The sequence below is a fragment of the Anabas testudineus genome, chromosome 2, assembly GCF_900324465.2.
Source record: "Anabas testudineus chromosome 2, fAnaTes1.2, whole genome shotgun sequence".
Taxonomy (NCBI): Eukaryota; Metazoa; Chordata; class Actinopteri; order Anabantiformes; family Anabantidae; genus Anabas; species Anabas testudineus.
Window position 1 is genome coordinate 32645392 of NC_046611.1, and position 13909 is coordinate 32659300.

Here is a 13909-nt window from a genome sequence, read left to right on the forward strand (position 1 = left end):
AGCATAACATTCTTTGCTTTTTAACAGGTTCCACTAGGTACCAATAGCCAGAAATAAAGAACTTTTATTACAGGCCCATTAGTCTATTGTTGTCGTCATTAGAAAGGAAGGCTACTCTGTAAACTGTGAGGAAACTTAAAATTTCTTATGCTGTTAACTAACTCTTCTGCATCTTCCTTTGCACTTAAAAAAACAAACAAACAAAAAAAAACTTTTCTGCTCTCTTGTATTTGCATCTCATAAAACAGAAACACTTTTGATAGCATTTTGTTTTGATGTTTTTCTCCTTGACTTAGATTTTGTTTGCTTGCCTTGTTCCTTACTTGTAAGTCGCTTTGGATAAAAGCATTTGCCAAATGACTAAAAGTAAATGTAAACTATTCCCTTCACTGAGCAGCACAAACTGGCTCTAACCGGGACAGAAAAAGCAGTGGGAGGCTCCGATGCACAACTGTCCAAGAATACAAATATTTGACAGTGTGTAGTTTAAGACGCCACACAGGTCCTCAACTGGCAACTGCACTAAATAGTACTCGTCAAACACCGGTGTCAGGATCATCAGTGAAAGTTGCCATGAAGTTAAGGATGCTGGACTTGATAGCAGAATTGCCAAGAAAAAGCTGTATGTGTCTCTAAGACTGCACAGAGTGGAAGAGACATTGAGGTCTGCTAGGGTGTATTTGCTTGTGATGGCCACACATGCTGCCACACAATTGAACTGTGGGTAATCCTCAGGTATTGGTTTAGATTTATTGACCTTTATTTGATCATTTAGGAAGATTAAGTTTATACATTTAGAAAGTAAAGATAGAAAACAGCCAAAGTTTATTTAATATACTTTATTTAGTTTGTTTGCCAGTATATTAGTTTCTATTTGTAGCGCTCATTTAGTTATCTTCTGTACTCTCATACTTATGTTTAACAATTCTTGCCTGTGTTCATTTATATTGTTATGAGTTACCAGTGCAGAGGTTGCCAAAACTAGTTGTTGCTGTTGTTGCTGTTGTTGCTGTTGTTGCTGCTGCTGCTGCTGCTGCTGCTGCTGCTGCTGCTGCTGCTGCTGCTGCTGCTGCTGCTGCTGCTGCTGCTGCTGCTGCTGGTCATCTTCCCAGGCTGGGGCAAAGGATGCTGCCCTGAAAACAGACCTGTTTTATACAGGAAGAAGCTTATTGGACTGTACCATAGTCTACCACCTGTGAGGGGGAATTTAGGTTGGCATGTTGTGGATTATGTTAATCTTAAAATCTTAAACCTAATCTGTCAATATTAGTCCTTTGTGGAGAGAGTTATTTTTGATTAATTGTTTAATTATTTACAACTGGAAAGACTGACTGTGATGTTGTACTGTTTTGAAGTTTTGTTAGTACTATTTGTTTGTAGTTACCTCCTGTGTTTCAAATGGTCTGATCAGCCATTATATATGTTTCCTTGTGTGTTCATATCTGTAGGTCAGTTGGGTTTATTAGTTGGTTTATTCAGTTGAAGTTACGTTTGTCTAGTCTACTTTGTTGAGTCTGGTTTCGTTTGTTGACCTCTTTTATGGGCCCTAAGAGTTAAATACTTACTTAAATATCTTGTGTAATTTTTCTTTCACATTTTTGGATAAATAATCCGTTTTTTTGAAAATCCACCTGTGCTTCCTCTTGCCTGTCTGCTTGGTCCCTCACATATGTTGGCAGCAGTGAGATTAACTGGTTGAGGATACAGGTGCTTTTTTTCTCTTTTCTCCCTCTTTCTTCTCTTCATGATTCAACGATTTTGGTGTGAGCCATGCAGCGTGGAGGAAGAACTGCAAGAAGCCAAGCAGAGAACAGAGACCTGCACAGTGGACAGGGAAATCAAGTGGATCGGGAAGATGAGACAGAGGCTGGAGGATGTTGAGTGGCTTCTAGTACTGAAGGTGAAGGAACTGGAGAGCGATCACTGAAAGACTTGGCTGGCATCCTCCAGGCCTTCATGGGGCAGTAGGAGGCCCGCGAGATATGACTAAGAGGAAGCCATGCGACATGACTTTCTACAGAGCCTAATACCACTGCTCACTGGTAAGGCCCGAGGTGCCTGTGTCAACATGGATATGGGTGATTCTCTGGATTATGATAAAGTGAAAACTGCCATTTTGCAAAAATATGACATTGTTATAGGCAGAGATTTCACTCCCTAGATGTTGGATCCAGTGAGAGTCCCAAGGAGCTGTATGTGAGGCTGAAAGATGTATGGAAAATGGATTCAACCCAAAGGTAAAACAGTTCAAGAAATTGGCGAACTCATTATAATGGAACAATATTTGAGAATGCTATGCCCTGAGATTCAGGTTTGGATTAAAGAGCACGGTCCTAAGTCAGCTGCTGAGGCAGTCAATTTGGCTGAAGTGTTTGTGGGGCTGCCTGGAAAAGGAACCAGCCATGGAGCAACATCGCCTCCAAAGAGACTCGCAGGCCTATGCAAACTTATCACCAGCAGAGGTCAATGCCAGGAGCAGGTAAGACTACTGTAAAGGAGAATCAGCAGGCTAATGCACCATCAAAACTCTCTAGCAAAATGCCAATCTGTTATTTGTGTGGACAGGAAGGTCACACCAAACCATTATGCCCAAAGAATCCAACTAAACTCACTCAAATGTGTTTTGTTCCATGCCAGAGTCAGAATGTTGAATGTAAGAGCAACCAGTCTATGAAAATGACAACTGTAAAGATCAATGGGGAAAAACTCAGAGTCTTGATTGATACGGGCAGTACTCAGACTGTTGTACTCAGACAGTATGTACCAACAAATGTTATCTGCACTCTTGAGACTATTCCAATCTGTTGTGTACATGGTGATGGGAAGCCATACCCTACTGCTGATCTCTATGTTAAAGTTCAAGGGCAGACCTATCTGCTGAATGTTGGAGTTGCTGAAAATTTGCCCTTCCCAGTGGTTTTAGGCCATGATCTGCCAGTCCTTGTTGATTTATTAGGCACAGAACACAACTGTAATGTTGCGGTTACAAGAGCACAAGCAAAGGATGTACAGGAGCATTCTCCAACCCTAAGTGTCTTGCCTTTTTATGCTGCTGAGCTTGAGACACAACCCGGGAAGTCTCGCAAGCTACGTAGCCAGAGAAGAACAGAAAAATTCAAACGCACTGCTGTAGATTCATCAGTTGAGACTGCTCCAGACATGCCTTTGGGCTTTCAGTTATCTACCAATATAATTTAAATGCAGCAGAATGATATGACTTTGTCCACCTATTTATTGAGCGCTAGGGAGAGGGGGCCTGATAACAGAGAGGAATACTTTCTTGTACAACAACTCCAGATTCATCTGTAAGACCACGCTCGTACTCCTCCCCGTAGGTCATTCTGAATTAATTTCAGTAATTAATTCCTCTAAACCATCAACATGTCTCTTAGATCCCATCCCAACTAGACTCCTCAAGGATGTCTTACCTTTGATCAGCATGTCCATACTTGATCAGATCTATCTTTACAAATAGGCTACATACCACAGACTTTTAAGGTTGCTGTAGTCAAGCCCCTACTCAAAAAGCCTACTCTGGACTCAGGGGTTTTAGTAAATTATAGACCAATATCCAATCTGCCCCTTATCTCTAAAATTCTTGAAAAGGTAGTTTCTAAACAATTGTACGACCACCTGCGCAGCAATAACTTGTATGAAGATTTCCAGTCAGGATTTAGAGTACATCATAGCACAGAAACAGCACTGGTAAAGGTCACTAATGATCTTCTATTAGCATCAGACAATGGACTACTCTCTATACTTGTCTTGTTAGATCTTAGTGCTGCATTTGACACTATAGATCACAACATTTTATTACACAGACTGGAACATGTCACTGGGATCAAAGGAAAAGCATTAGAGTGGTTTAAATCGCATCTACGTTTCAGTTTGTACATGTTAATGATGGGTCTTCCATGCACAGCAAAGTCAGCTACGAAGTTCCACAGGGATCTGTGCTTGGACCGATTCTTTTCACTTTATATATGTCCCCTTTAGGCAATATTATTAGGAAACACTTTATAAATTTCCATTGTTATGCAGATGATACCCAGATATACTTATCTATGAAACCAGGAGAAACTAATCAATTAGTCAAACTTCAGGAATGCTTAAAAGACATAAAGGCCTGGATGACCTCCAATTTCCTTCTCCTAAATCCAGACAAGACAGAGGTTATACTGTTTGGGCCTAAAAATCTCGGAGACACTATGTCTAAACACATTCTCACCATTGATGACTTAGTTCTGGCCTCAAGTAATACTGTAAGAAACCTCTGAGTTATCTTTGATCAGGATATCTCCTTCACTTCATACATCAAAGAAATCTCTAGAACTGCCTTTTTTCACCTGAGAAACATTGTTAAAATTAGGAGCATCCTGTCCTAAAGTGATGCTGAAAAACTAGTCCATGCATTTGTTACTTCCAGACTGGACTATTGTAATTCCTTATTAAAAGTTTGTCCCAATAACTCATTAAAGAGCCTCCAGTTAATCCAAAATCCTGCAGCCAGAGTTCTGACTGGAGTTAGCAAGAGAGATCATATTTCTCCAACGTTAGCTTCTCTCCATTGGCTCCCTGTAAAATCCAGAATTGAATTTAAAATTCTTTTCCTCACTTATAAATCACATAATAATCAGGCTCCATCTTATCTCAAAGAATCCTAGCTCCATATTTTCCAAGCAGAACTCTACGTTCTCAGACTGCAGGTTTACTTGTGGTTCCTAGAGTTTCCAAATGTAGAATGCGAGGCAGAGCCTTTGGCTATCAAGCCCCTCTCCTGTGGAACCAGCTCCCAGTTCAGGTTCAGGAGGCAGACACCCTCTCCACATTTAAGACTAGATTTAAAACTTTCCTTTTTATAAAGCTTATAGTTAAAAATGGATCAGGTGACTCAATCATCTCATCTCTTAGTTATTCTGCTAAAGGTTAATCTGCTAGGGGAACTCTACTGATAAACTGAGCTCCTCTCCTCTCTCCTTTTTCCTATATCAATTCAAATGCCACCATTGCAGTTGTGTTTCCTCCTCTCTGTCTCCCTCTCTCTGTACTTTTCTGCAGGTATCCTCGGCCTGGAGCTGTACATCTCCAGAATCCAGTTCATCTGCCCAATGTTCTTGCTGCTTGTTGTTGTTTTTGTGCCTGCTGTTCTTTTCTCTCTTCTCTTTCCACTCACCCCAACCAGTCGAGGCAGATGGCCGCTCACTATGAATCTGGTACTGCTGGAGGTTTCTTCCTCTAAAGGGGGTTTTTCCTCCCCACTGTTGCCTAAAGCTTACTCAAATGGGATTGTTGGGTTTTCTGTATCATTTTTTGTATTATTATACTCTGTAAGGTCTTAAACCTTGCACTGTAAAGTGCCTGTTGTGAATTGGCGCTATACAAATAAAACTGAATTGAACTGAACGTTCTGCAGAATGGGATTCTTTATCATCAGCAGGGCAGCGAAGCAGCTAGTGGTTCCTCAAGAACCCAGAGATATAATACTTAACTTGGGACATTGTATTCCTTGTACTGTTACTGTTTTATAATTCTGTGGTGTCACCAGCCAAGCCACTTTAATCTCCCAAGTCCATCCTCCAAAGCCGATTGGACTGCCTATTCTATGTGGATATTTCCTCAGCCAAGCATTAAAGTGGTGGTTTTAGCCCAATGGACTTTGCTGTTTCATTGGGGTGAGTGTGTCCCAGCAAAGGTGAAATTCAAGTTCAGTTGGCTTAAAATGCCCTTTTGGGACCAAAGAAGAGGTCCCTGAAATCCCCAAAATTACAATTACAATTAACAATGTGTCCGGACAGACCCTCTCAAAAACCACTGGTTTAAAAAAAAAATGGTTGAAAAGTTTTACTGCCCCAGACACAGGGTCGGAAACAACACGTACACACACACACACACACACACACACTGCTTTGCTCGCTTGTAAGAGGACTGCTCCAGCAAATACAAATAAATCCACAGGTTGTTCATATCCTGAGAGAATAGAAGGAAGAAGAGGGACTTCTGTGCTCATCCATAAATCCAACAAGTGAACTCTGTCAATGCTTTGCACTCCGCTGCTATTTTTGTGATTTCCATGTGAGTCTGCTGTAGCCAGGAAAAACAATGCCGCACTGGTTTTTGGTTGAGTTTGACGTGGGTGGTGTTTGGACTGAGCCTAAGCAGGGACTGGATACCTGAGACTGAAAACGTCATTTCGATTGCAAACTTTAAATGGACTATTCAGGGACTGGTTTCTACAAAACCAGATAAAGGAGAGAGTGCACACACTCAGTGTGTGTCTACATGCTCCAGAGAGTCAAAAATGTGTATAAAAATTACCAAAACATAGATTTTAGTTAATGCTCATGCCATAGATTAATGTTGTTTGATTTCTGGTGCGGCTCCAATTTCTCAACAGTATGTAAGTCCCAACGTCCACATTAGGACATTATTTCAAGTCCTGTAAGGGCGGACAGGCCCACAAGCCACTGTGAGTTGCAGTTGTTGCAGCATCACTGGGCACAGTGGAGTGGAGTAAAACAGAAGCCACATCATACATAAGACAGTGTTATGACACAACCATGGGTTCACAAATAAATGGTAAATGTTCTGCACTTATATAACGATTTTCTACCTAGCTGGTACTCAAAGCGCTTTACACTGCGTCTCATTCACCCATTCACACACTCACACACCGATTGCAGAGCTGCTATGCAGCTGACCTGACGCACTGGGGGCAATTTGGGGTTCAGTATCTTGCCCAAGGACACTTTGGCATGTGACATGGCAGCCGGGAATCAAACCACCAATCCTGTGATTGGCAGACAACTGCTCTACCTATTGAGCCACAGCCACCAAATAAGACATAGAGGTGAACAGGGTCCAGTATCTTTGTGTAATACTTCCTCAGAGAAAAGGTAAATACATTCCTCACTACAGTTAGATGAAACCACATCAATTGAGCAAATGTAAGAAATGGCAACTACTGGAGGAATGTGGTTTGGCAGCGTGTGAGGCTTGCATTGATACTGGAAGGTCCTCTGACTGACATTAATGCTTTATACACAAAGATACACTATATAAAGTGGCAAAAAAGTATGCTACTTTTATTTATATATCTTATAATTTTCTTTAGTTTTCTGCAGGTATATATATATATATATATATATATATATATATATATATATATATATATATATATATATATATTATTTGCACACTGCTCAAAAAATAAAGGGAACACTTCAACACCGTACTCCAGTCATCACACTCGAGTTAACAAGCTCCCTTGGAAGCAACGATTGACAATCGTTCCACTATTGCAAAGTGAATGCCAAAGGTGGAATTATAGGCAATTAGCAGACGCTCCATCCACAACCCACGTTGCACACAGACTGTCCGGAGTTGGCGGATGCTTAGTCCAGGTTCTGAAAGAGATCCCTCAGGAGACCACCGCAGGCGCATGCCCAGGCGTTGTAGGGCGGTCAACGCACGTGAGGCCACACACTACTGAGCCTCATTTTGACTTGTTTTAAGGACATTGCATCAAAGTTGGATCAGCCTGTAGTGTGTTTTCCACTTAAATTTTGAGTGTGACTCCAAATCCAGCTCCATGGTTAATAAATTTAGTTTCCATTTAATAAGAAGTAATTAATTCAGTCAGATCTAGGTTGTGTTATTTTAGTGTTCCCTTTATTTTTTTGAGCAGTATATATATATATATATATATATATATATATATATATATATATATATATATATACATACACCTATAAAGATGTCAATATGTGAAATGAAATGGGGCGCTATACAAATAAAATTAAATTGAATGAACACCTCTCAGGTGTTTAGAACCAAATAAAATAACCTCTGTCTTGTCTAAATATAGGAGTAGAAAATTAGAGAACATCCAAGCCTAAGTTTAATTAATTCATTAGTTTCTCCTGGTTTCATAGATAAATATAGCTGGGTATCATCTGGATAGCAGAAATAATAAATTCCTGTGATGGTCAGATAATTGTTTTGGCTTATTGAGTAGAGGTTTGACCTTAAAAGCCTGTGGTAAATAGCCTGTTAGTAAAGACAGATTAATCTGATCTAATATAGACCTGCTGATCGAAGGTAAAACATCTATGAGCAGTCTAGTCAGGCTGGGGTCTAAGAGACATGTTGATTGTTTAGATAAATTAATTATTAGAAATGAACTTAGCATGGCCCAGATACAGGAAGGATCTGGTACATTTTTTAGGATAGTTATGATTTTATTTGTAAAGAAATATGTTAAGTCATTGCTGCTGAGAGTTGAGGGAATACTAGGCTCAACAGAGCTATAACTCTTTGTCAGCCTGGCTACAGTGCTGAAAAGAAACCCAGGGCTGTTCTTATTTGCCTCTATTATTGAGGAATAATGTGTGGAGAGCTTTTTTTATATATTATTTAACTGTCTTTCCAGGCTAGGCAAGATTCTAAATTAGTGGAATGAAATTTTTCCAGCTTACATGATGTTTGCTTTAATCTAGGAATTTGTGAATTGTACCATGGAGCTAAATATCTACTGTAGCTGAATTTTTTCTTAGGTGAAGTAACGTTTAGTACTGTAAATTCAAATGTTATAAAAAAAATAGTCAGATAAAAGAGGGTTTGGGGGAAAAACTATTGAATGATAAATTTCAATAATCGGTTAGTGGGTTTGTTGACATTTTAAGTAAAACATTTTGAGTAAAACCAATGGAGTTGAATAGTGAATTAAATGAGTGTTGAGACAGTTATTATCAACATCCACATGAATGTCAAAGTCAGCCACCATATTGACTAATAACTTAAGAATTAAATCGGATAGAAAGTCTGAGATTTCAGTTAAAAACTCAGAGGAGGACGGTACACAACAACAAACAGGACTGATATTTGACTTTTCCAGTTAGGATCAGAGAGGTTAAGAGTGAGACTCTCAAATGAATTAAAACTATGTTTAGATCTGGGGTTGATTAATAAGCTCAAGTGGAAGATTGCTGCTACTCCTCTGTCCCTTCTAGGAACGTGATAATTAATATTAATATGACCTGGGGGCATTGACTCATTCAGACGGACATATTCTTCATGCTTTAGCCAGGTTTCTGTAAAAATAAATCTATTTGATGGTCATTTATCAAATCAATTTACTAACAGAGATGAGAGATCTTTGATATTTGACAGTCCACATTTGATTGTTTTCTTTTTATTTTGTTCTGTAATAGGAGTCGTCTTTATTTTTATTAAGTTCCTTTGACTCCTCTTGTCTTGGTTTTTGTTATAAATACTCTAGGTGGTCGGGGAGCAGACACTGTCTCCACGAGTTTTGGTAGTTTTTGGGTGAGGTTGGTGGGGGCAACAGCTGTAAGGAAACCGCAGAGAGGTTTTATCCTTACACAGGATTTTCAAATAGGATTCGACGTGGCCCGCTCTGGCCCCGGGAATACACTTGACTATGGCCGCTGGAGTCTCTACCTTCACATTTTTCACTATAGAGCTGCCAATGACCAGGGTAGGTTTCTCAGCGGGTGTGTTGCTGTGTGGGGTATTCACTATTCATTCTGCATTAGTAAGCTTTCGACTTCAGAGATCTAATCCTGTCCAGAAAGATTACATATACATCTGTTGGTAACAGAAGTCAGGGGGCCTGGTTTGGAGTAAACTATTTGTGGGATTTTAATTCCTCTGCAAGTAATGATGAGTTTTAATGTTGTGCAAATGATAAAGGAAAACAATGATTACTAACAATTACTGATCAACAGCTAAATCATATGTATGAAAAACAGTAGTATATACAGTAATTCAGTATATACAATATATTTTAATATAGTTGAATACATGCTAAATTGTTCAGGTGAGAACCCCCTAGGCACTCCTCATAGTAACCAGCCATATTTGGTGGAAATTAACTAAAGTTGAATCAAAGTTTTTTCAGTCCCTCTCAAATGCATCCAAACATGGTGGGTGGAAGTAGCTTAGTTAATTGACCCATCCAATTTGCAGGCAGAAACCAATTCTTGATCTCAGCACAGTGGAGGTGGTAATGAAGCACACCAAGTAATAGACAATATTACATTAACTTTATTTTAATAATAAACAAATATAACTAAATACAAATTCAGTTTATTTAATGGTATTAACTAAACTAAATATTTATATAATTAATGTTGCAAATAGTTAACACAATTTCTTCCTCTTTATGCTTTAGTCATGTCAAAGTGTCCTTAATTGAATTCCCAAGTAGTAGCCCCTTGAATGGTAGTTGTCCTGAATATTCTTCCCTTGGGATAAATATAATATAAAACATAGAGAAAAACACTACAACTGCCTAATAGAGTTCATGTTAATATTGCCTCAGAATATCAGCACAGGGGTGCAACACAATTCTTTTAATTCAAAGTGAATTTTGGTAGATTGATGTCTGAATGCCATTATGCTGTGTGCCTTAAACAGAAAAGGTAAAAATAATTTACCTACACGTTTTACTTGTTAACTTTAAAATAAAATAACATTTTGGATATTGGAAGCTGTTATTTTGTCCACAAGTACACACTGTAAGCTAAATAAAATTTTTGAACATCCACTACTTAAACCTCCTTGTGGGAGTGGGACAGTGAAGAAACAATGCTATTTGAGTCTGTAATGGTTTTCTTTTACTTTACTCACATATAGAGAACAATATGTAATAAAAAGCAATAGTTGGCTTTAATGTTAGTGTAGATTGTATATTTCAGACAATTTTTCAGTGATAACTGAATCATATTTTATGATATAATTTAATCACCCATATGAGGATGGGTTCCCTGTTGAGTCTGGTTCCTCTCAAGGTTTCTTCCTGTTGCCTTCTCAGGGAGTTTTTCCTTGACACCGTCGCCCTCGACTTGCTCATCAGGGACAATCTGATTTAATGATTCTTACACATTCACTGTTCATGTACTGTTCTTTGGTTGTGTAAAGCTGCTTTGTGACAATGTCAATTGTAAAAAGCGCTCTACAAATAAAATTGAATTGAGTATAACAGATCAAACAATGCTCTCTTTTGTCCCATTAAACTGACAGAAGTACTTGTGTTGAACCCCACTAAATGACTTTTGCAAGCTATGTGGTTACAAAACTTGTCACGCTTCTGTTATTCCTCCTAATCCTACAACAATGTGGATAGTAGCTACAAAACCTAAATTGGACAAAACACTGAAACCTCACAGTAGTGGCGTTATCTACTGCAGCTGTCCAAAGAACAATTTCCCCAAGGTGATCAATAAAGTACGTTGTTATTATTAAAAAGTAAAGAAGCAGTGCAATTACAACACCAGAGGCCAGATTATTTACACAAAATAATAATTGTAATAATTGTTAATCCTTGTTGCTATACATGCCAATAATCTCACCCAGAACAGAGATTGTTTTTTTCACTAGGCACTGCAGTATGTGTCTAGTTCATGAAAACATCTGACACATGGAAAGCTTACACCCAGCTCATGTTGATACAGAGTGATTAGTTTATTATAAAAACTAATGGCCTGAGTACAAAGGTATTTGCTTTTATAGCTTCCATAGTAGCATGACAGAGATCCAGATGTGACACTAAATGACAGGAGCACTGAGAACATGGGGAATTATGGGTTCTGGTAGAATTGTGAATGAAGCTACTCATCCTTACATTTTGTTTCCACAACATAGCACATACCTGTGTCTGCCAACCTGTCTCTGGTCTTTTGCTTATTGCCATAGTAACCCGAGGATAGCATGATAGCAACTCCCATTGCAAGAGAATCTGTTTAAGGGTGAGGCATACCTATTTCATGCTTTCTATATGTCCTGTACATAGGGTTGTGTGTTTTTGAAAATAACAAGAGTGGGTTACAATACAATCATATATGTTTGAGTTAGATTGACAGAGTATCAAATATGAGGAAACTCAATTACAACCCTAATACCAGCACAGTTGACTTACATGAATTCAAGGAAAAGGTTTCACACTGAACAAAGACAGAGGTTTCCTGCTTACCTGGGGCCTGTTCTTATTAAGTTACATGGGCCCAGTGTGATTGATGGGTACACATACTGGCCTGCTGCTTCTAAGGATGTGGGTAAGCCTCTGTGTTGACAGAATCCAAAGTAATTCCTGATTGGACCAAAGATGTTTGAACTCTCCTTAGTAGAAATATTATTTAAAGCTACAACATGAAGAGTTTAGAATCAAGGTAGCCCCACGCCTAACTGCACTGCTTTGCTCTGCTTACATTGTGCAACACTCCCAGAGGTACCCAGCCCTTAAAGTAACTAGACCTATGAAATTACAATAAATATAAGACATATAAAGGCATACAATCAGAATAACTGTTAAGTCTAAATTACCTTCAGTGTAAACATGAATCATTATCTATCTCTATGCAATAAATCTGTGATAGACCTGTCCATGGAGTAGTCCATCTTTTGCACAACGACAGTCGGGATTGGTTCCAGCAACCCTGTGACCTTTATCAAGAGAAGTGGTTTATATAAAGTATGGATGGATGCAGCCAGGCTGTTCAATGCATCTAGGCCACAGAAACCTTTCATAGCACCTGTGCACATTATGTAGTTTAGGAGCATTAAAAAATATGAAAAAATGTTATGTATGATAGTTGGGTTTTTTACTTTAGTATGTACCAAGATTTGCATAGTGAGTCCCTGTAACCCAAAGGACACTGAGGTCTACAGAAGGTCACACAGCTCACAACTGATCAGTCACTGAAACAGGACGCTCTTTTTGCCTGATGAAATGTCAAAGGGTCTAAATGTAAACGAGTGCAATAGTGTAAACATAGGGTTCCACATAATCAAAGTGTTTCCACCTGCAGTGACAGAGCCATCAGTTTTGGGTATGTTGCTCATTACCTCACAGTTTTCTGGTGCCCAGAGGGTAACCTAAGAGAAGCCAGAACCTGCCTTCTGCTGACATTAGAGGAAGGAAAGAGTAGGAGCAAAGGGGCACTTTCCTCTACCTCACCTCAGAACATAAACATTCAAACGGTCTGCAGACCTACAGGTGCCTCTGAGTCTTAGTCATTCTTCCTTGTCTCGGAAGAAGAAGGGTTGTCTAGAGAGAAAACGGTTTCTTCATATCCAAAAGCCAACTTGAGGGCTCTGAGCTCTTTTCCTAAACTTTTGTTAAAGTGAACTTCAAGAACTCTATTAACACAGAGCTGTCCTTATGACAATAGTTCCTAACTACAATATATTGTTGAGATGGTTGTGGCAAAGAATGACCTTTCAATTCTGCTACATTCCTTTTCTCGGTCATATGGTACAACAATTATCTAGCTATAGCAAACCAGCTATGAGTATGACAAAGTGAGTGACGTCTGGAAACCCAGCACCTTATGAAACAATGCCCAAAGTCTCATAACATTTTTACACGACAGCATGACTCTCATGAGGGGCACGTAGAGCAGGCAGACATTTTTTAATGAGAGCCAGATCTGCTCTGTTGCTTGGCTGCATGCTCAGACACAGTCAACAAGACAGAAAGCAGTCCATCAAGCTGTCCCTGCAGCGCTGCTTTCAGGCATCTTGGGCAACAAATTGGGACAGGACAAGATGGTTCTGGGAGTTTGATGTGCCTCTGAGCTTGAATGTAACAAGAAGTGGTATCTGCAACAGTCAGTTGAAATCTAATATAGTGAGGATAGCTAATAATCAAACTTCCCCCAAATGAATGATGTAAACTCACATGGTCAACATACCCAGAATATATCAGCTTGATGTTGTATGTCACAAAACCTTGTCTATAGCACTGAAGATTTAAAACTTAGCAAGAATTAAAAAAACACATCAAATTTTTATATGTTTTATATCACAATATTTTCAATGATTGTTTTCCCATCCTAGCAATAATTTGTCTGTATGTTAGTTTTCTGAAACAAGGTTGAATTTCACTTCC